At 36.2% G+C, this 24424-nt stretch overlaps 1 protein-coding gene across 6 annotated transcripts in view; it reads right to left on the minus strand.

Annotated features, from left to right (window-relative positions):
• Positions 1-24424, minus strand: part of GALNT13 (polypeptide N-acetylgalactosaminyltransferase 13) — a 655101-nt gene that overhangs the window by 498466 nt on the left and 132211 nt on the right. The gene's annotated exons all lie outside the window — the stretch shown is intronic.

Consider the following 24424-nt stretch of genomic DNA (forward strand, 5'->3'; position numbering starts at 1 on the left):
AATGGATTAAAGACAATCTCTTTAACAAGTGGTGCTGGGAAATCTGGTCAACCACTTGTAAAAGAATGAAACTAGAACACTTTCTAACACCATATACAAAAATAAACTCAAAATGGATTAAAGATCTCAACGTAAGACCAGAAACTATAAAACTCCTAGAGGAGAACATAGGCAAAACACTCTCTGACATACATCACAGCAGGATCCTCTATGATCCACCTCCCAGAATATTGGAAATAAAAGTAAAAATAAACAAATGGGACCTAATTAAACTTAAAAGCTTCTGCACATCAAAGGAAACTATTAGCAAGGTGAAAAGACAGCCTTCAGAATGGGAGAAAATAATAGCAAATGAAGCAACCGACAAACAACTAATCTCAAAAATATACAAGCAACTCCTACAGCTCAACTCCAGAAAAATAAATGACCCAATCAAAAAATGGGCCAAAGATCTAAATAGACATTTCTCCAAAGAAGACATACAGATGGCTAACAAACACATGAAAAGATGATCAACATCACTCATTATCAGAGAAATGCAAATCAAAACCACTATGAGGTACCATTTCACGCCAGTCAGAATGGCTGCGATCCAAAAGTCTACAAATAATAAATGCTGGAGAGGGTGTGGAGGAAAGGGAACCCTCTTACACTGTTGGTGCGAATGCAAACTAGTACAGCCACTATGGAGAACAGTGTGGAGATTCCTTAAAAAACTGGAAATAGAACTGCCTTATGATCCAGCAATCCCACTGCTGGGCATACACACTGAGGAAACCAGAAGGGAAAGAGACACGTGTACCCCAATGTTCATCGCAGCACTGTTTATAATAGCCAGGACATGGAAGCAACCTAGATGTCCATCAGCAGATGAATGGATAAGAAAGCTGTGATACATATACACAATGGAGTATTACTCAGCCATTAAAAAGAATACATTTGAATCAGTTCTAATGAGGTGGATGAAACTGGAGCCTATTATACAGAGTGAAGTAAGCCAGAAGGAAAAACACCAATACAGTATACTAACGCATATATATGGAATTTAGAAAGATGGTAACAATAACCCTGTATACAAGACAGCAAAAGAGACACTGATGTATAGAACAGTCTTATGGACTCTGTGGGAGAGGGAGAGGGTGGGAAGATTTGGGAGAATGGCATTGAAACATGTGAAACGTCATGTATGAAACGTGATGCCAGTCCAGGTTAAAAAAAAAAAAAAAAAGAATAGCAAGGAGAGATAAGAAAGCCTTCCTCAGCAATCAATGCAAAGAAATAGAGGAAAACAACAGAATGGGAAAAACTAGAGATCTCTTCAAGAAAATTAGAGACACCAAGGGAACATTTCATGCAAAGATGGGCTCAATAAAGGACAGAAATGGTATGAACCTAACAGAAGCAGAAGATATTAAGAATAGGTGGCAAGAATACATAGAAGAACTATACAAAAAAGATCTTCACAGCCCAGATAATCATGATGGTGTGATCACTCACCTAGAGCCAGACATCCTGGAATGTGAAGTCAAGTGGGCTTTAGGAAGTATCACTACGAACAAAGTTAATGGATGTGATGGAATTCCAGTTGAGCTATTTCAAATCCTGAAAGATGATGCTGTGAAAGTGCTGACTCAATATGTCATCAAATTTGGAAAACTCAGCAGTGGCCACATGACTAGAAAAGGTCAGTTTTCATTCCAATCTCAAACAAAAGCAATGCCAAAGAATGCTCAAACTACCACACAATTGCATTCATCTCACACAATAGTAAAGTACTGCTCAAAATTCTCCAAGCCAGGCTTCAGCAATATATGAACTGTGAACTTCCAGATGTTCAAGCTGATTTTAGAAAAGGCAGAGGAATCAGAGATCAAATTGCCACCATTCACTGGATCATTGAAAAAGCAAGAGAGTTCCAGGAAAACATCTATTTCTGCTGTATTGACTATGCCAATGCCTTTGACTGTGTGGATCACAAGAAACTGTGGGAAATTCTGAAAGAGATGAGAATACCAGATTACCTGACCCGCCTCTTGAGAAACCTATATGCAGGTCAGGAAGCAACAGTTAGAACTGGACATGGAACAACAGACTGGTTCCAAATAGGAAAAGGAGTATTGTCAAGGCTGCAATTGTCACCCTGCTTATTTAACTTCTATGCAGAGTACATCATGAGAAACGCTGGGCTGGAAGAAGCACAAGCTGGAATCAGGATTGCCAGGAGAAATATCAATAACCTCAGATATGCAGATGACACCACCCTTATGGCAGAAAGTGAAGAAGAACTAAAAAGCCTCTTAATGAAGGTGAAAGAGGAGAGTGAAAAAGTTGGCTTAAAGCTAATGTTCAGAAAACTAAGATCATGGCATCTGGTCCCATCACTTCATGGCAAATAGATGGGGAAACAGTGGAAACAGTGTCTGACTTTATTTTTTTGGGCTCCAAAATCACTGCAGATGGTGTTTGCAACCATGAAATTAAAAGATGCTTACTCCTTGGAAGGAAAGTTATGACCAACCTAGACAGCATATTAAAAAGCAGAGACATTACTTTGTCCACAAAGGTCTGTCTAGTCAAGGCTATGTTTTTTCCAGTGGTCATGTATGGATGTGAGAGTTAGACTATAAAGAAAGTTGAGCACGGAAGAATGGATGCTTTTTTTTTTTTTTTGAATTGATGCTTTTGAACTGTGGTGTTGGAGAAGACTCTTGAGAGTCCATTGCCTATAAGGATATCCAACCAGTCCATTCTAAATGAGATCAGTCCTCTGTGTTCATTGGAAGGATTGATGTTGAAGATGAAACTCCAATACTTCGGCCACCTGACGTGAAGTGCTGACTCATTTGAAAAGACCCTGATGTTGGGAATGATTGAGGGCAGGAGGAGAAGGGGACGAAAGGGGATGAGATGGTTAGATGGCATCACCAACTCAATGGACATGAGTCTGGGTAAATTCCGAGGGTTGGTGATGTACAGGGAGGCCTGGTGTGCTGCGATTCATGGGGTTGCTAAGAGTCAGACACTACTGACCAACTGAAGTGATATTGATAAATTCATTTTCAATTTTCTATTCTTTTTTATTATAGACATGTTTTACAGTTCACTTTACTTCAGTTGGACAGATAGCTTTTTAAAGATTTATCCATTTCAAAACAAGTGACTAGCAAAAAAATGCTGACAACTGTTTCATAGATTTCTTATTTTTATGTGCAATGGGTATACTTGTAACAATTTTAAAATGCTTACAATAAAGTAGAAGAGATTTTTGAAAATGTTGATTTTCAAAGTAATCCTCTTACAGCTCAGGATGAGGCCTCTATGTATTGCTCTTTGTGTGTTTTCCTTTTCTTATGTTCTTTCCTCCATATACGTTTTGCTTTTTGATATTAACTATTAATATGGAACTAAATGCTTTACACATTCTGGGTTCAGCATCTTAGTCACACCACTCCTACTGTACCATGTACTGTGAAGCATTCATCCATAACTCTTTCACTTTCTTAAAACACCTCACTTGTCACCACCACAGTGCCTTTGCATATGAAAGCCTTACCACCCTCGCATGGTGGTACAAACAAATCATTCAAGTTTTAGCCCAAATGAAACTTTCTCAAAAGGCTCTGATCTCTCAGGTTAGGTATTTTGTTTACGGTTGTATGCCACTCTGGACTATTTTCCAGGCAGTAATACCGGAGTGGGTTGCCATTTTCTTCTCCAAGAGACCTTCTGGACCCAGGGTTCAAACCCACATTCTGCACTGCAGATGGTCTCCTGCACTGCAGGCAGATTCTTTATTGACTGATCTACCAGGGTAACCCTGAGACATAGCCAACGCATAATAAATTTTCATCAAATGAATAAAGTTGCCTTATGTGTCTTCATCTATTTGCAAATATACTTGAAATAAATGAGGCCCAGCAGAGCTCAAGCTGAGAAAAAGGCAGGCAGACTCAGTAGTTTTGTAGAGCAAAGCCAGTACCCCTGTTCATCCAGAAATTTGGAGTGCAGGTCAGTTTGAGTTAAGACAACAAAGTGCTTTGCTGGTTTTAGAGCTCTGGTTTTAGAGCTGCTTCTCTTACTGTATCCAGGCAGAATATTGTATCTGTATCTCTTACTGTATCCATATCCTTACTCATTGCTAAATACAGTTTATAATGTGTCTGTTGAGGGAACGTTAACAGATCACATGGGAAGTTGCAAAGCCCATTCAACAGCCCTACATACAGTGACTTGAACAGAGAGAACGGCAGGTAGCTTGACTCATCTGCAGAATAAAATTGATAGCCTTACCTGATCAGGGAATTCAGTATACACTCAGGCCTGACTCAGGTTCCCAAACAATGAGCTATACAGGTCCTAAGTCCTGGCCTGCTGCCCTGCCAGAGCAGAGAAGTTACTCACAATCCCATCTACTACTGAATATAGCATCTAGTCCTGACCATCTACTCAGTCTAACTAGAGAATCCAGGCAACCACAGAACATATCCTGCAGTCTCACTTGGTAGGGAACCAGGACAGTAGTCCTATCTAACATTCTTAGTCAAGGCTACACCTCCCATCTCTAGCTGCAGAATTCAAAAGGTTCCCTTGTCCCAAAATAGACCATACTAGCAAAGCTCACCTATCCTTAGGCAGACAAACCCGGAAACCTAAATTGAGCTGATGTGGTGAAGAACGGTCTCTCCTAAAGCAAACTGGTCAAGTTTGGAAAAGGAGCCCCATTACTCAAATGGGCAGATATCAAGATAAGAAATCAAGGATCATGAAAAGTCATATAAATATGACATGAACAGAAACTAAGAAAGCTCCAAAAATGGCCCTAAAGAAATGGGTATCTATGAACTATTAGGCAAAGGAGGTTTAGTGAATTACAAGAATAGACAACTAAACAAAATTAGGAAAACAATGCATGAGTTCAACAGTCAAATATGAAACAAAAACAAAGACCTTAAAGTTGAAAAATACAATAACTGAACTGAAGAATTCAATCGAGTATCAAAAAAGTAGATTTAATCAGAAGAAAGAATTAGTGACCTAGAATATATGACATTAGAAACTACCCAGTCAGAGGAGCAAAAAGAATCAAAAAGAATGATGAAATCCTATGGAAATTATGAAACACAATGAAAAAAATCGCATTATGGAATGTCTAGAAGGAGAAGAGAGACAGGGACAGAAAGTATATTTAAAGCAATATGGCAAAAAATTATCAATCCTGAGGAGAAAAATGGACACTCAGATCCATAAATACTTCATGTAGGCAGAACCTAAATAGAGCTACACCAAGATCCATTATAATTATCAAGTGTCTAAGAAAAAAATTAAGAGCATCAGGAGAAAAGAGAAACGCTACATACAAGGGAAACTCCATAAGATTGGTGGCAGATTTTTCAACAGAAAGTCTTCAGACCAGAAAATGGGATGACATATTCAAAATATTGAAACAAAATAAATGTCAACCAAAAATTCTATATTCAGTGAAGCTGTCATTCAGAAACAATGGAGGGATAAAGACATTCCCAAACAATCAAAAACTGAGGGAGTTCATTAACACCAGACTTGCCTTACAGGAAACGCTAAAGTGATGCTAAAAGCAATGGATAAGTCAAAACTCTAGTTTAAAAGGTTTCTTAGTAAAAGTGACCACAATTCCAAAAATTTGTTATTAGCTACATAATATAAAAAATGTAACAGCAATACCTAAAATGTGAAGGGAAGCAGAAGGAAAAGTGTAACATTGTAATGAAGTTAATTTGTTATCAATTTAAAATCTTCATTTGTTTAAGATATTTATGTAAGCTTAATGGTAACCGTGGAAAAAATCCTGTACTGATTATATAAAGAACATGATAAGGAGTCAAAACATACTGATACCAAAAGATATCAAAACACACAAAAAAAGAGTTGGATAAGAAACAAGGAATAGCAGATGTACAAAACAACCAGGAACATTTGACAGAAGGGCAACGGTAAGTCTTCATCTATTAAGAATTGCTTTAATTTTTAATGAATGAAAATATTCAAGCAAAATACACAGAATGGCTTAAATTGTTGAAAAAACAAGATCCAGCAACATGCTGCCTATAAGAGATTCATGTGTGTGATTCAGACTGAGACTGAAGTTATGGGAAAAGACATTTCAAACAAATGATAAACCAAAAAAAAAAAAAAATAGCTATCCTTATATCAGACAAAATATACTTTAAATTATAACTGGTAAAAAGAGACAAAGAAAGTCACCATACAATTATCAATGTGAAACATTACATTAATAGAATGAAAGAAAAGAATCAAGTGATCATCTCAATAGATGCAGAAAAAGATTGACAAAACAATCTCCAATCATGATAAAAACTCTCAACAAAGTAGGCCTGAAGGAACATATCTCAACATAATAAAGGCCCAAGCTAACATCATACTTCATGGTTAAAGGTTGAAAGCTTTTCTTCTAAGATCAGGAATAAGACAACAGTGCCAACTCTCACCAGTCCTATTCAACAAAGTCCTGGATGTCCTAGCTAGAACAATCAGGTCAGGCAAGGAAAGTAAAAGTAATCAGAACCAGAAAGGAAGAAGTAAAATTGTCTCTTTGCAAGTGACATGATTTTATATATAGAAAATTTTAAAGACTAAACCAAAAAGCTGCCAGATCTGATCAATAAATTCTATAAGGTTGCAGAATAAAAAATTAACTTGCAAAAACCAGTAGTATTTCTATACACTAACAATAGTTATCTGAAATCATTTACAATAGCATCAAAAGCAATAAAATACTTAGGAATAAATTTAAGGACATAAAAGATCTCTATGCTAAAAACTACATATTGATGAAGGAAAATAAAGACACATAGAAACGAAAAAGTATTCCATGTTCATGGACTGGAAGAATATTTTTAAAATGTAAATATTAATGAAAGTCATCTATTGATTCAGTGAAATCTCTATCACGATTCCAATGGCATTTTTTTTTTTTTTTACAGAGTAGGAAAAACACTCTTAAAATTTATATAGGATCACAGAAGAGCCAAAGAAACCCTGAAAAACAAGAACAAAGCAGGAAGAACTCTCCTGATTTCACGCTATACTATAGAAGAGTAGCCATAAAACATAGTGGTACCGGCATTAAAATAGATAAACCCACACAACAGAACTGAAGGCCTGGAGATAAACCCAAGCATATGCAGTTCATTAATATTTCACAAGCAAGTCAAGAGTACTCAATAGAGCAAGTCCCCTCAATAAGTGATGGCAGAAGAATTGCATGTCCACATTTAAAGAATGAAATTGAACTTACGCATTTTGCATCACTCACAAAAATTAACTTGCAATGGATTAAAGACTTAAGTGTAAGATCCAAAACAATGAATATAGATAAAACGAATGGTAGAAGAAAATACAAAAATAATCTTCTTGATATGGGCCTTGGTAATGATTTTTTGGATATGACATGTAAAACATAAGCAACAAAATAGAAAATGAACAAGTGGGACTACATGCAACTAAAAAGCTTCTGCACAGCAAAAGAACCCATTAGCAAAGTGAAAGACAGCCTATGGAATAGAAAAATATTTGCAAACTATGTATCTGATAAGGGGCTAATACCCACAATATATAAAGAACTCAAACAACTTGATAGCAAAAAATAACCCAACTTAAAAAAGTGCAAAGGACATGAATAGACATTTCTCTAAAAAGATATGCAAAAAGTCAACAGGTACATGAAAAGATGCTCAACATCACTCGTCATCAGGGAAATGCAAATTAAAACCACAATGAAATATCAACTCAAATCTGTTAAAAAAAAAAAAAAAGCCATCATCAAAAAGACAAGAGATAAAAACACTGGTATGGATGTGGAAAAAAGGGAATCGTTGTGCACTGCTGATGGGCTTGTAAATTGGTAGAGTCACTATGCAACACAGTATGAAAGTTCCCCCCAAAATTAAAAATAGAACCACCACATAATTAAACAATTACATTTCTGGGATTATATCCAAAGGAAAGAAAAATGCTAACTGGAAAAAATATCTGCACTCCCACAGTCATAGCAGCATTATTTACAATAAGTGAGACACCGAAACAACCTAGGTTTCCATCAATGTATAAATGGATAAAGAAGTTGTTGTATAAATATTCATGGGAATATTATGCCATTAAAAATAAGAAAATACTACCATTTGTGACAAACATGAGTGGACCTTGAAGACATTATGCTAAGTGAAATAAGTCAAATAAAGACTAATACTGTATGATTTCACTTAAAATAAAAACCAAACTCAGAGAAAAAGGAATTAGGCTTGTGGTTACCAGAAGGGAAGGATGAGGGAGGGAACAATACAGGAAAGATGTCAAAAGATACAAATTTGCAATTATAAGATAAATAAGTACTAGAATATAAAGTACAACCTGATAACTGTAGCAAACACTGGTGTATGACACACAGAAAAGTTACGAGAGTAAATACTAAGTTTTCTCATCATAATAAGAAGAGTTTTCCGTTTTTCTTTTTATTGTACCTATTAATAGATGAGAAGATGGATGTCAGCTGAACCTATTATGGTAAGCATTTCACAATGTATGTTAATCAAACCATTATGCTGTACAGCTCAAACTTATGCACTGATGTAGTCAATTATTCTTCACTAAAACTGGGAGAGGGGAAGTGAATAAAATGGCATCTGTTGTCACAGGATTGACATTTCATTTGGGAGAAACAAAATAGACTGTTTGGAAAGAAGATTTAGAGAGTGTTGTTCACTTTAAAGATGATCATGATACTGTTGGGGATAAACATTAGACAGGGTGGGTAAGTCAGGTATCTCCTCTTTGAAGATGTGCCATTTAAGCTGTCACCAAACAATAAGACTCAAATAATAATGTTGTAACATGTAAATGTTAGTTGTGCAGTCGTGTCCGACTCTTTGTGACTCCATGGACTGTAGCCTGCCAGGCTCCTCTGTCCATGGGATTCTCCAGGCAAGAAGACTGGAGTGGGTTGCCATGTTCTTCTCCAGGGGATCTTCCCAACAAAGGGATCTAACACGAGTCTCCTGAATTGAAGGCAGATTCTTTACCATCTGAGCCACTAGAGAAGCCCTGTAACATGTAACCCTGTAGTAAAAGAGTCTGCTAGTTTGTCTACCCCACTGAGTGCAAGATCATTCTTTGAAAGTAGGGATTAAATCCACAGTACTTAGAATCATGGGAAGCATATAATAGTGCTCAGTATGTATTTCTAAAGTGATTGAGGAAAAAAAAAAAAACAACTATGTGATTAATGGTGCAAATGTGATCATTTTCAACTTAAGTGCAAGGTAAGAGATCCAGAGAAGTTAAATCATAATGGATATTCTGAGCAGAACCCAAGTTCTACTTGAGTTCCTTCTCCAGTCTTTCACCCATCAAAATCTTGATCTTGCTCCTTCTTTTAAGAGCTATGATATATAGCCAACAAGTCTTCTGTATCAAGTCACATAGTTATTTTGCTTATTATAGATGAAGATAGTTATTATATAGAAAGAGTATCACTTGCATTGTAATTTGTTTAAATCAATTACAAAACATTCCAGGTTTAAATGTTAGGTTTAAATCTATTCAGTGCATTCACCAAACACCTACTTGATACAATGCCATGGAAAGAAATATTTTATTGTCATGAGGTTTACAAACTAGTCTGAAAGACAAATATGAGAAAAACTAGTCTAGGAGACAAATATGAGAAAAACTAACTATAAACAACAATCTAAGGAATGAAATTTGATGAACACAGGAAAAAGCAGCATTCAAAAGTTCAAAGGGCTGTTCAAGTACAGAACAAAAGAATACACATAAGCTTTAGCCTGAAAAGGCTTATTGAAGCTTATAATGCAAGGGAAAAGAACCAATATACTGTTTAATTGAGTAAGCTAGGTGTTTCCTGTCAAATTGATAAAGTTGTTTCACCTATTCTGATTTTTTTTTCTCTGTCTTTATTTGTAAAATTCAGGAAAAAAAAATAAAATCAATAGCTGATCTGTGGCTGTACACAAAATTATGGTGATTATAGCAACCCACTCCAGTATTCTTGCCTGGAGAATTCCATGGACAGAGGAGCCTGGCGGGCTACAGTCCATGGGGTCGCAAGAGTCGGATACGACTGAGCAACTAAACCACCACCACCAATATTAAGTTTTAGACATAGCCTTGCAATCAGGAAAAAAATCCAACCTTAGTTCAGTTCTATCTTTGATCAGTATATCACATTGTTTAGAAACAAAGGAAAAAAGCAATAAAATCTATATCCGAATTAGATATGTTATAAAGCTCATCTCCAACATCATGATGATTTGGGGAAGATGTTAGAAGCTTCCTATATCAGCAGTAACTGTATACAAAGCATATTTTATACTGTAACAGAAGGGCTTCTCTCTGGACCCTGTATATAAATTCTTATGTCTGTTTAAAAATATATGTTCTCTTAACAGGATAAGCCAGGCTGCAGGAATTCTGAACTTCTCATTTGTGAATAGGTTTTATGGCTATCTTGATGATCTATATAAATTAATCATCAATTTACATACTTTTTTATATACTTCAATTTATATATTGGTGTACTTCTTTTCTCATAAAGTTAATATTGTGTTTACATTGGTTTTGACCCATTCTGTCATAATATCAACCCAGAAAGAAAACCATAGCATTTTCTAAGATAAAAATAATACTTAATAGGCAATGAAAAATTTGTATTATCTGAATCCAGAGACTCCCTCTTAAATATATGTATATATACACACATATATATATAAATATAAATATATCCATTACATATATGCAAACATAAATATATATAGATATACACATGTATATAGATATATATGTGTATATATATAAAAGAAGCAAAGCAAAGGTTTAATGCCTAAAAGTCACAGTGTACTTACTGGGAAAAACAAGCAAAGTATCACAGACTAAAAAATATCCAGAGAGTTCCCCATTTAAGTTAGCTTGAGTAATTTCTATGACACAATACAGCCATGGAAGAAGCCACATTTCATAAGACCATTCACAAACCCTAAAATCTATAGATTTTTATCAAAGAACAAAATAACCACTGAATTTACAATACCAACTCATCTGAAATGTATGGTTAGTTTATAATGGTGTCCTACACGTAACAGAAGACAAAGTAAATCAATATAATCCCATGCCTTAGCAGCAGTCCTCAACTTTTTATATTAGGTTTACTACTTTTTCTACTGATGTAGTTTCATAGCAGACTTTCTACAAAAACAGATGTTCTCTTTAAAATTACTACAAGGCATAATAAAGGATATGAGTGTCTGATGAATAATAATAGGCTTAAGCCAGAAAGCAGAAAAAGAAAATATTGATATGTTGACTTAACATAAAATATTTCATGTTTGCCAACTTTTGTTCCTTTATCTGGCTAATGAAATCACATTTTCTCTAGTTCTGTAATGCCTAGCACATACCTTAAGTACAATATAGTTCCACTTAAACATTTTGATGTGTAAAAAAACAAAAAGGATATTCTCCCTGACTAAGCAATATCAAAGCGATTTTACAATAAATTGTGAATAATGCCCATTCCCCATGTGCCACACATCAAAGGTGCTATCTCATTGATTTTCACAATTCCTAGAGGTAAGCACTGCTCTCTTATTTTGCAGATGAGGACAGTGAAACACAGAATTTAAAAATCTGCCCGAGGTTGTGCAGCTGACTTTCAGTAAAGCAAAGATTTAAACCAAGACAATATGATTTCAGAGCTAACCTTTATCCATTAATAATTTATACCACCTCCCAATAAACACATTTTTAAATCACAATGTATTCCACTCAATGCACCAAAATGTCAATGCCCAAGAGGTATTAGAAAAATGTCTTATACATGAATGCATTTTGTTTGGACTTTAAAAAATTATAAAATGACCTTGATGTGGCATTTATGTTTTACTGAAGCATATCCTGGAATTCTAGCTTCCTCTCATCAAAAATACAAATGTGTGTGTGCATTTCTTCTGTATTAGTGATTCATTTGAAAGACAGGAACTAGGTGTGGCTCTGTATCTACAGTACTAGCAAGTGTCCGAAAAACATAGTAGGCATTTGAATAAAGGATTACTTAATGAAAACATGTGAATGAGTTAATAGTAAATATGTTATTCAGTAAAATGATCTCAAAAACATACACTGTATACAAAAAGGCTAGAAACAACAGTGGGTAATTACATTCAAAATCTGCACTGTGTTTATTAAGAATTTCCTTCACATACTCCACTGAATTTGCAAAATACCATAAGGAATAAAATACTGTCTGCACTTGATACATAAGGAAGTTTCATAAGAAGTCCAGTCAAGGCAGTATACTTAGGAAGCAATAGAATCACTACTTAAATCCATGTTTTCTGACTTTTAATGAGGGTAATTCTATACACTCCACAAAAAGAACACACCCCTTCTTGAAGATTGATATAGTACATCAAATCACTTTAAGTCTCAATAAAAATAACCTCAGCACACTTTTATGATTTTTAAAATCATAAAAGGTTAATAAAATGGTTACTTAATTTACACATGAATCTTTGCTTATTAGGTACTTATATAAACGTACTTATATAAACTACGTTTTCTAGAGCAGTGGTTTTCAAACTTTATTGCATATAAGGCACATCTGGGGAGCTGATTTTTTTTTAAATCCTAATATCCCATTTACACACCATAAATTTTAAATTAGAATCTCCGGGGCTGTAACCAAGACATCAATATTTCTTTAGAAATCCACAAGTGTTTTCAACAAGCAGCCAATTTTGTGGACTATCCTTCTGAATTTTTGTAGACTCTTGCAGTGTTTTCTTTCTCCCCTTATTGAATTAGAGGGCAGACTCAGGTGGTAAAGTTTAAAGCAACAACACACGATGATGTAAAGGAAAATGAAAAAGTTAGTTAAAAGAAAGTATATGAAAATAAGTACATACATATATACATACATGCACACTCACAGACATACCTACACACACATACATACACCCAGGCCATGAAGGGTAGAATATATCTTAATACTGTATATTATCTTGCCATTACTTGTATGCATCAAATGAGTCAATAGATAAGTCAAGGCTGATTTCCACTTTAGGAATGGAGTCTAAGATGTTTCACCTTGTGGGGAAACAATTATTCTCTCAGAAGCTTTTGTTTTGTCATCATTCTATAAATTTTGCATAAGTTAAACAGCATTTACCATGATGGTACCTGCAATGCAGAATTTGCGGTCACATTCTAGGCAATTAGTATATATCAAGGGATCAATTCTGCTATTTTCAGTATTGATAAATTTAAACAAAGGAACTATAATGTTAACTATTCTCACTTTAAGATTGAAGATCTCTAGATAAGTCACTGCTGCTGTAACAGTTTTTAAGATGAACACTGCTGCTGCTGCTAAGTCACTTCAGTCGTGTCCGACTCTGTGCGACCCCAGAGACGGCAGCCCACCAGGCTCCCCCGCCCCTGGGATTCTCCAGGCAAGAACATTGGAGTGGGTTGCCATTTCCTTCTCCAATGCATGAAAGTGAAAAGTGAAAGTGAAGTCGCTCAGTCGTGTCTGACTCTTCACAACCCCATGGACTGCAGCCTACCAGGCTCCTCCGTCCATGGGATTTTCCAGGCAAGAGTACTGGAGTAGGGTGCCATTGCCTTCTCCAAAGATGAACACTAAGATGTGGCAAAGTGCATCAATAAATGGGAAAAATTTGTCTTAATAATTCTTCTAATATATATGTGTATGTGTGTGCGTGCATAGATTTTAAGGAGAAATAACCATTCAACTCTTATTAAGGGCAAATTAGAAATATCAGAAAAAAGAAAAATGAAATCAGTACATAATAGAAAGCCAAGTTTTTAAGTCTATCAACAGCAAAAATTATTGGGCATGGAAGGTCTTTGTCTCAAAGCAAATTTTTCACTCCTCATTCCAACTTTTTAATATTCAATTAACATTTGTAACACAATAATGCTAAAATCCTAAAACATGTTCTAGGTATGTGCATGTTTTATAGATAGATTCTAGATTTTCCTAAAGCATGCTTTAGAAAAATGGTTTTGTTATATTTAGTTATGATGTGTTCTCATTATAGATTACCCACTCCAGTGTTCTTGCCTGAAGAATCCTAGGGACGGGAAAGCCTGGTGGGCTACCGTCTGTGGGATCTCAAAGAGTTGGACATGACTGAAGCGACTTAGCAGCAGCAACAGCATTATAGATTAATTTATTCAACAATTTTTTTGACAAATAAACATCAGATATCTACTATATTCCAATCACTGGTGCAGATATTAATAAATAATAGTGATGAAAATATCTGCCTTCATGGATCAAAATACTGTTTTAAAAAATCAATTAGTAGTTTAAACCATTCCCCTTTGAAATAGTTTTCCTACTTTAAGATTTGTTTGATCACAACATGTTGGACAACCGCTAATGTTCTTACTATATACAGTTCAGTGATAGAGAAACAAGTCGCATGACATTAACCAGTGTAGGTGAAATAACCTAGTTCTGGGACAATTTAAAGTTGTAGACTATACTAAATACTGGTGTTTGACTTTCAACTCTTTTGTCTTCTGGATTATTTCTGATGAGAAGTCAGCTGTATATAATATGCATTTTTTCCTGGATGTCTTCAATATTTTCTATTTGTCTTAATTTATCTTTTGATTGTAATTTGTTCTTTAAGCTTCTTCAATCCATGCTTTGGTGTTTCCCATTGATTTTTCTCATTAAATTCTCAATGTTTTCCTTATTAATTTTAAAAAATACTTGCCATCATTTCTTCAAATTTTATTTGGTTGCATTCTGTCTTTTCCATATTGGATTATAATTACACATATGTAAAATTACTTCTGGTATTTCAATTACACTAGTTGATACTGTAACATAACTCTTGTTTTTTTTCTGATTTTTCTATGTTTTAAACTTGTCTTGGTTTTTCGTTCTGAGTAATTTCTGCGGACCTACATTCAAGTACAGTAATTCTTTGCTCAGCTGTACCATACATATTGAAGAGCCCATTAAAGGTATTCGTCAACTCCATTACCGTGGTTTTCATTGGTAACACTTCTGTTTGATTCTTTCTTATGGTTTCCAGCTCTGCTAAAATTACCTATGTGATATGCATAGTATCCACCTTTTACATTAGGGTCTATAAAATATTAATAATAGTTATTTAAAATGTGTCTGATAGTTCTATTATCTGGGTCATATGTCTAGTCGGTTGAATTTTCTTGGCAGTCTGTCCATTTTACTGTGCCATTTTGTAGGCCTCATAAATTTTGCTTAAAGCTGGACACTAGAGACTGAGCAAATGGTTCTTATGCTTTTAAATGAGAGTGACTATCCTTCTGTTAGTGCCAGGGTTTGAATCAATTTACTCAGGATTTGAGCTAGGTTTGAGATTTGCTATTACCAAAGTTATTGTCTGTATTTCAGGAATCATATTCTTCTTGTATTATCTTATGTTTAGGGTAGGGACTAGTTGGATTGAGGGATTTTTCTCAAGCTTCTCTACCCTCAACTTTAGTCTTTCCTTTGCTCTGTGCTTCTGAGAAAGCCTCTCTGCATGTTATTCTACTCACCTAGTAGTGTTCCACTGTTATTTTTATTTGAAGCTTGTTAGCCTGGCTGGTGGCAGACCAGGATGATGGATATTCATTCTCTTTTGTTTTAATTGACTCTCAGTCTTAACTAGATTCTGTAGCTCTGGGTCCTTTTAGCACGTCAATCTTCCTCCAGCTACAGATCTGAGATGAGGAGATATTCGCATTGCCTTTTAAATGAAAGAGGGGCGTTTTCTGCTGTCTTTCCCTTGCTTCAGTGGGTTTTCAGATAGGACCCTAAGAGTCACAGTTCATCCTTCCCCTAGCAGTTTAAAACTTTTCAGGAGGAATGGAAAAATCCAGATGGCATCTCCTGCCTTTCCCAGAGTGGCTCCAGTACTCTATACTAAGTCTGTGCTAGAAGAGCTGCTTTCTGAGGACTCTAGCCAATCTTTATTTTTCTCCATGAGCATCCCATGAGATCCATATAAAAAAGTACACAAGTGAACAAAAATGCCTGTTTTATATCCGCAGCCTCTAGACACTAAATTCTCTTTCTAACCTGCGCTGCCTTTATTAATAAAGTTTAAATTCATTTTTAAATTTATTATTGAGATATATTTGACATAACTGCAAATGTAAGGTGTATAGCATTAATGTGAGGCATTTATATTTGCAATTTAATTACTATTACAGCAATAATTAGCACCTCTATCACAAATAATGACTGTCTCTTCTTAGTGCTTAGAATCATTAAGTTTAGGCTCTTAGAATGTCTGATGATTACACTACAACTGTCTCTATTCACTAGACTGAGCACTAGATCTCCAGGACTTACTTTCTACATGATGCAAATTCATACACTTAAACATCTCTCCCTTTCCTCTAAGCCTGCAGCCTCTGGTAAGCACCATTTTACTCTTTTATTTTGAGTTAAATTCCACATACAAGTGGTATCATACACTACTGATGGCTGATGGGATCTGCCCCAGCCAAAAAAGCGATCCTGCCCTGTGTTAAAAGTTGAGTTAGTTGGTTGCCCTATCACCTCAGCTCCCTGATGTGTTTAAGAAAAATTTTGAATTTGCAGATGTTCCAGTTTTTTGTTACTGCTGTTTTAAAGGTGACAGTAATGCCCCTTCCAGAGCGTTACATCCCAAGCAGAAACTGTAAGTTTCTTATTTACTTATTAACCCATACACTGTATTATATGTCTTTATAAAGGCATAATCATCATGTCCCTTAAAATGCATCAGAATTAAAAGCAATGACTAAAGTATAAGAAAATTCTCATAAAGACATGTCAGGTTAAAGTTTAAATGAATTTTATGTACTCTGGGCAAAGCTCTAATTACCTGAAAGAAGTAGTAAATACAATCACAGAACAGTTAACCTATTATTTATTAGAATGCATGGAATATCATTAAGATGTTAGAAGATTGGAAATGGGCACTGTTACATTTCTTAAAGCCATCTGTTTATGTAGAAAGAAGTAAATCAAAGCACAATACCCCAGTTGATAGGGATCTTAATGTAAAGTTTCATGCTTGAAAATATACTGGTTTTTTACAGTATACTGGTAAAATATACTGGTTTTTTACTGTATAATACTGTATAATACATACAGTTGCTGCTGCTGCTAAGTTGTTTCAGTCGTGTCCAACTCTGTGTGACCCCATAGACGGCAGGCTCCCCAGTCCCTGGGATTCTCCAGGCAAGAACACTGGAGTGGGTTGCCATTTCCTTCTCCAATGCATGAAAGTGAAAAGTGAAAGTGAAGTCGCCCAGTCATGTCCGACCCTCAGCAACCCCATGGACTGCAGCCTACCTGGCTCCTCTGTGCATGGATTTTCCAGGCAAGAGTACTGCAGTGGGGTGCCATTGCCTTCTCCATTTGTATATTTATGAAAATATACTGTATACTAAACAAAAAATCAGTTTGCAAGCTATTAATAAAATTACAGGCTACTGAATTTAAAAAATCATCATGCCCTTGGGAAGAATAAATTAAACTAATCAAATTTATTTCCCCAGCAAACTAGCACAGACAATATAATAAGTTGTAGTATATTGTGACTTTATATAGCTTCTGATTTTCCCTCAGCATTCTTAAAAATCCAGAAAATAATATATAGGACAAAGTCAGTATTCCTTTCAGTTCATACCACTGTTAGCACCCCAGATGCCCTCACAGGCTAGAGGTTCAGCGTTACCTAAAAGTTTGTCATACTTGGGACACAATGCTCTAGAGATATGGTTATTAACATGTGATGACCAAGGCTCATGTTTGATGGCAAAAACCAAAATTTTATAGGCAAAGAGTACAAAAAAAGAAGATCCATGTCATTTACATAAAATTCTGATATATCATACCTAATAACATGAGATGCAATTTTGCAAAAACTACTGTTTAATTTCTTATTTTTTTAATTCAAAATAATGTTCAATTTAAGTTTATGGAAATGCTGTTGTTAAACTGTTCTGTGGAATATCTGGGACAGATTCTCATTTCCTACATATATATTCCCTCATTATATTTCTAATATTATACAGAATTTCTTTTATAAATCTTTTCCTAAAATTTTTTCTTAATACTAAAAACGTTAAGCTGTCAACATTCTCAATATATTTCCTTCTGAAAACAGCAATTCTTTTTTAAAATATTTACTTCTTTCTGGAAAGTTCATGCTGAACAGTTCTCAGCTCATGAGTTATAGATCTCATGTATCATTTGAATGACTACAAATAGAGAACCATCATGGTTTAGTATCTGCAGGGGGACTTATCTGTGATAGATTTTCTTCACTTAGATATACGTCTGTCTACTTAATAATCAGCCTCTACTAATCCCATGCAAATTTTAATCAAGGATCTTTTTTTAAAGATCTAACATTACATTTGTTATATACTGATTATGGAAGAGTAGACATCAACAACATTCTACAAAGTAGGCAAGTTTAATGCTGTGCTGATAACATTGTTCATTACAGACAATGTAACAAAATCATAGAAAGCAAGATTCATGAATCTTTGAGTTCTTGATCCATTTCCTTTCTTATTCTGAATGCCCAATCTGGGCAGACTCATCTATTCTCATGCTGCTGCTGCTGCTGCGTCGTTTCAGTCGTGTCCGACTCTGTGCGACCCCATAGACGGCAGCCCACCAGGCTCCCCCGTCCCTGGGATTCTCCAGGCAAGAACATTGGAGTGGGTTGCCATTTCCTTCTCCAATGCATGAAAGTGAAAAAATAAAGTGAAGTCACTCAGTCATGTACGACTCCTAATGACCCCATAGACTGCAGCCCACCAGGCCCCTCCATCCATGGGATTTTCCAGGCAAGAGTACTGGAGTGGGTTGCCATTGCCTTCTCTGATCTATTCTCATAAGGCATACTCAACTATCTCTCCACTTACAAAAAGTTAAATTTCAGGTTTATTTCTAGCATCTAAGCACTACATTGTGTCACACCCAAATTAATATGCTAAAGCCGTAAGCCCCAAGATGACAGTATCTGGAGATAGGATCTTTAGGAGATAAATTATGGTAAAATGAGGTAATAAAGGCTGGGCTCTAATCAGAGAGGACTGTGGCCTTAGACGAAGAGGGAGTGAAAGAGTTTGCCTTCTCTCTCTCCACCATGTGAGGAGAGAAAGGGACCATTGCAGGCCAGGAGGAGAGCTGTCACCAGAACCTGACCATGATGGCATCATGATCTTGGACTTTCAGCCCCTAGAACTATGAGAAATACATTTCTATTGTTTAAACCACAAACTTATGGTATGTTTCATAGTCAGCCTGAACTGACTAGCGCAGTAGCTGAGTACTGATGATCTCTACTTAGATGTCCAATAGGAAATTCAAGACAAATATATCTAAATTAATACTCATAATCTTTTGCTAACCTGCCCCTTCTCTTGTATTCTATGTAACAAATAATCATAGCAAGCCAGAAGACAGAATAATCTGGGATTCTCCTCACTCTTCACTTTTTGACAGCCCACCAGTCATCAAATACCATAAATTATCTTTTCAATATATCTATAACTTAATCTCTCTCCATTCCTAATATAGTGATATTGGATCTCATTTTCTACATAGATTATTTCAGTAGATTTCTCACTTCCAGTAGCTTCCTCACATCAAGTTTTACACCTGAGCAATCCATCTTCTGCTGCCATATAATCAATTGAAAATGCAAATCTCCCAAGCTACCCCTCCTCCTTGAAACTATCAGTTTTATCCATTTCTTATATAATAGGAAGTAAGTCTCCCTTCACCATGATCTGTGCCCTGCTTACTTTTCTAATTTAACTCTTGCTGCTTCACATGTACCCTTTTCTCTAGATATTTATTCATATGTCAATATTCAGTCCAAAATCCAATTTCCCACTAACAAGCACTTAACCTCTTTTCCCTCAAAGAACTGACTGATCTAAATTTGATGAATATATTGCTCTTTTACATTAAGGCTCTAATTTCCTTAAGGTAAGGAAACATATCTTATGAGCTAATTGTATCAGAGATATTTGATATATGGTGGACACTTAATATAGATTTGCTGAATAAAAAAAAAAATCAAAGAACCAAAGAGACTACAATTAATATTTTTAAATTAAAAAACAGAATGATCATAAACAGGAAATGGTTCATTAAATGGTGTTACAGTAAATAAAAAACCACCCCCAAATATCATTTTGTTAAATAAAAATAGCAAACCAAAACTATGCTTGCTGTTGATTATGATTCAGTGTGTATATGTGTGCGTGCTCAAGTACATGCTGGCATATACAGATTACAATGAAATATATCAAACATTACCAGAAGCTACTTCCAGATGGTGGGGTTACAAGCAATTTTCTTATTAAAAATGTATTTTAAAATATGAAAATAAATTTATTTCTACAGCAAAGTAAAATATTAAACAGGATTAAAATATTTAAAAGTCTATTTGCTTTTTAAAATATGAGACTGGTAAATCTTTATGTCTTAGTCAAGGTTCTTCAAAGATTTACCAGTCTCACATTTTAAAAAGCAAATAGACTTAAATATTTTAAAAAATTTTTTAAAAGACAAAATCTTAATCTTTAAATCTTTTTCTTAAATTTAAATTTATTTATTTTAATTGGAGGCTAATTACTTTAAAATATTATATTGGTTTTGCCATACATCAACATGAACCCACCATGGGTGTACACGTGTTCCCCATCCTAAACCCCCTCCCACCTCCCTCCTCGTACCATCCCTCTGGGTCATCCCAGGGCACCAGCCCCGAGCATCCTGTATCCTGCATCGAACCTGGACTGGCGATTCGTTTCATATATGATATTATACATGTTTCAATGCCATTCTCCCAAATCATCCCACCCTCTCCCTCTCCCACAGAGTCCAAAAGACTGTTCTACACATCTGTGTCTCTTTTACAGGGTTATCATTACCATCTTTCTAAATTCCATATATATGTGTTAGTATACTGTATTGGTGTTTTTCTTTCTGGCTTACTTCACTCTGTATAATAGGCTCCAGTTTCATCCACCTCATTAGAACTGATTCAAATGTATTCTTTTTAATGGCTGAGTAATACTCCATTGTGTATATGTACCACAGCTTTCTTATCCATTCATCTGCTGATGGGCATCTAGGTTGCTTCCATGTCCTGGCTATTATAGACAGTGCTGCAATGAACATTGGGGTACATGTGTCTCTTTCAATTCTGGTTTCCTCGGTGTGTATGCCCAGCAGTGTGATTGCTGGGTCATAAGGCACAAAATCTTGGATTTATGTCTTAGTCAAAGTTCTTGAGGTCTAAACAGTAACCTGTAGCCTATTTTGTAGCCTAAACGGTAAAGAATCTGCCTGCAATGCCAGAGACCAGGGTTTGATCCCTAGTCGGGAAGATCCTCTGGAGAAGGGAACAGCAATCCACTCCAGTATTCTTGCCTGGAGAATCCCATGGACAGAGAAGCCTGTGGGGTCACAAAGAGTTGGACACGACTGAGACACTAACACACACACACAAGGTTCTTGGTGTTGTAAGAATGAAGCAAAATAAATGAACAGACAATACAGGTGCAACACAGTGAAGGTAAGAGCAAAAGTTCAGCCAAGATCCTGGAAACTAGAGTCGGGGCGGGGGGGGAAGATGTTTGCAACCTGGACATTTATTTTTCTGAGGATATTTAATCTCTTAATCATGCTATTCTCCACATATCTGTTTTGGGTTTTTTCGTTTGTTTGTTTGGTTTTGTCCTGGAATTTCCCCCTCTCCTCACTCCCTCTCTGGGTTGAATTTCTCTGCTTTTTTATACACACAGGCCAAGCAAAGCTGAACCTTTCCATTATGAGTTTATATTACTTTAGTTTGAGTGACTATAGCGATTAACATCAGAGAATTACAATTCTAAATTTCTGAAAGAAATCTGACTGGCCCAGCTTGGATAATGTGTGGCAAATCAGCTATGGCTAGGTTGCTGGGGAAGGGCTAACAGATTTTACAAATCCATTTTTTTCCCCTTATAGTTGTGAGCAGGTTTATAGGAGAGAATAAACTCTAAACAATAAATGCAAAACAAATGAAAATGTAAAAAAAATCTTTCACTCATATATTTCCCAGGATTATGAATTTATAACTGGAACTATACCAGAGATCTCTAAAAGGACAGTGCTCAGGTTGTTATCACCTTTGGATACTTATATATAAAAATAGAAAAAGATAACTTACAGAACGGGAGGAAATTTTTGCCAACAATGTGATAAATAGGGTGCAAGTTCCAAAACATAAAAAACAGCTCAAACATCTCAATAAAGAGAAAAAAACAAACCAATCAAAAAACATTCAGAAGACCTAAGTAGATATTTCTCTGAAGAAAAATCCAGACCTTCAACAGGCATGTGAAAAGATGCTCAGCATCATGAACTATTAGAGGAATGCAAGTCAAAACTCAATGAGGCACTACTTCACAGCAGTCAAGACGACCATACTCAAAAAGCATACAAATAAGAGGCTTCCCTGGCAGTCCAGGAAGGAGGAAGTCCAGTGAAGAGGAACCAAAGAGTGTCTTGATGAACATCAAAGAGGAGAGTAAAACAGCTGGCTTAAAACTCAATATTCAAAAAACGAAGATCATGGCATCTGGTCCTATCAGTTCAGTTCAGTCGCTCAGTTGTGTCTGATTCTTTGTGACCCCATGAATCACAGCACGCCAGGCCTCCCTGTCCATCACCAGCTCCCGGAGTTCACCCAGACTCACGGCCATCGAGTCAGTGATGCCATCCAGCCATCTCATCCTCTGTCATCCCTTTCTCCTTCTGCCCCCAATCCCTCCCAGCATCAGAGTCTTTTCCAATGAGTCAACTCTTCACATGAGGTGGCCAAAGTACTGGAGTTTCAGCTTTAGCATCATTCCTTCCAAAGAAATCCCAGGGCTGATCTCCTTCAGAATGGACTGGTTGGTCTCCTTGCAGTCCAAGGGACTCTCAAGAGTCTTCTCCAACACCACAGTTCAAAAGCATCAATTCTTTGGTGCTTAGCCTTCTTCACAGTCCAACTCTCACATCCGTACATGACCACAGGAAAAACCATAACCTTGACTAGATGGACCTTTGTTGGCAAAGTAATGTCTCTGCTTTTTAATATGCTATCTAGGTTGGTCATAACTTTCCTTCCAAGGAGTAAGCGTCTTTTAATTTCATGGCTGCAGTCACCATCTGCAGTGATTTTGGAGCCCAGAAAAATAAAGTCTGACACTGTTTCCAATGTTTCCCCATCTAGTTCCCATGAAGTGATGGGACCAGATGCCATGATCTTCGTTTTCTGAATGTTGAGCTTTAAGCCAACTTTTCCACTCTCCACTTTCACTTTCATCAAGAGGCTTTTTAGTTCCTCTTCACTTTCTGCCATAAGGGGGTGTCATCTGCATATCTGAGGGTATTGATATTTCTCCCAGCAATCTTGATTCCAGCTTGTGTTTCTTCCAGTCCAGCGTTTCTCATGATGTACTCTGCATATAAGTTAAATAAACAGGGTGACAATATACAGCCTTGACGTCCTCCTTTTCCTATTTGGAACCAGTCTGTTGTTCCATGTCCAGTTCTAACTGTTGCTTCCTGACCTGCATACAAATTTCTCAAGAGGCAGATCAGGTGGTCTGGTATTCCCATCTCTTTCAGAATTTTCCACAGTTGATTGTGATCCACACAGTCAAAGGCTTTGGCATAGTCAATAAAGCAGAAATAGATGTTTTTTTCTGGAACTCTCTTGCTTTTTCCATGACCCAGCGGATGTTGGCAATTTGATCTCTGGTTCCACTGCCTTTTTTAAAACCAGCTTGAACATCAGGAAGTTCACAGTTCATATTGCTAAAGCCTGGCTTGGAGAATTTTGAGCATTACTTTACTAGCGTGTGAGATGAGTGCAATTGTGTGGTAGTTTGAGCATTCTTTGGCATTGCCTTTCTTTGGGATTGGAATGAAAACTGACCTTTTCCAGTCCTGTGGCCACTGCTGAGTTTTCCAAATTTGCTGGCATATTGAGTGCAGCATTTTTACAGCATCATCTTTCAGGATTTGAAATAGCTCAACTGGAATTCCATCACCTCCACTAGCTTATCACTTCATGGCAAATAGATGGGGAGAAAATGGCAGCAGTGACAGCCTCTATTATTCTCGGGCTACAAATCACTACAGATGGAGACTGCTGCCATGAAATTAGAAGACACTTGAAGAGGGTGAGGAGAAAAGGGAACTCTCCTACATTATTGATAGGAATATAACAGCAAACACTATGGAGAACAGTATGGAAGTTCCTTTAAAAACTAAAAATAGAGTTACCATATG

This window comes from Bos javanicus, chromosome 2 (genome assembly GCF_032452875.1).
Source record: "Bos javanicus breed banteng chromosome 2, ARS-OSU_banteng_1.0, whole genome shotgun sequence".
In the NCBI taxonomy this organism is placed as follows: Eukaryota; Metazoa; Chordata; class Mammalia; order Artiodactyla; family Bovidae; genus Bos; species Bos javanicus.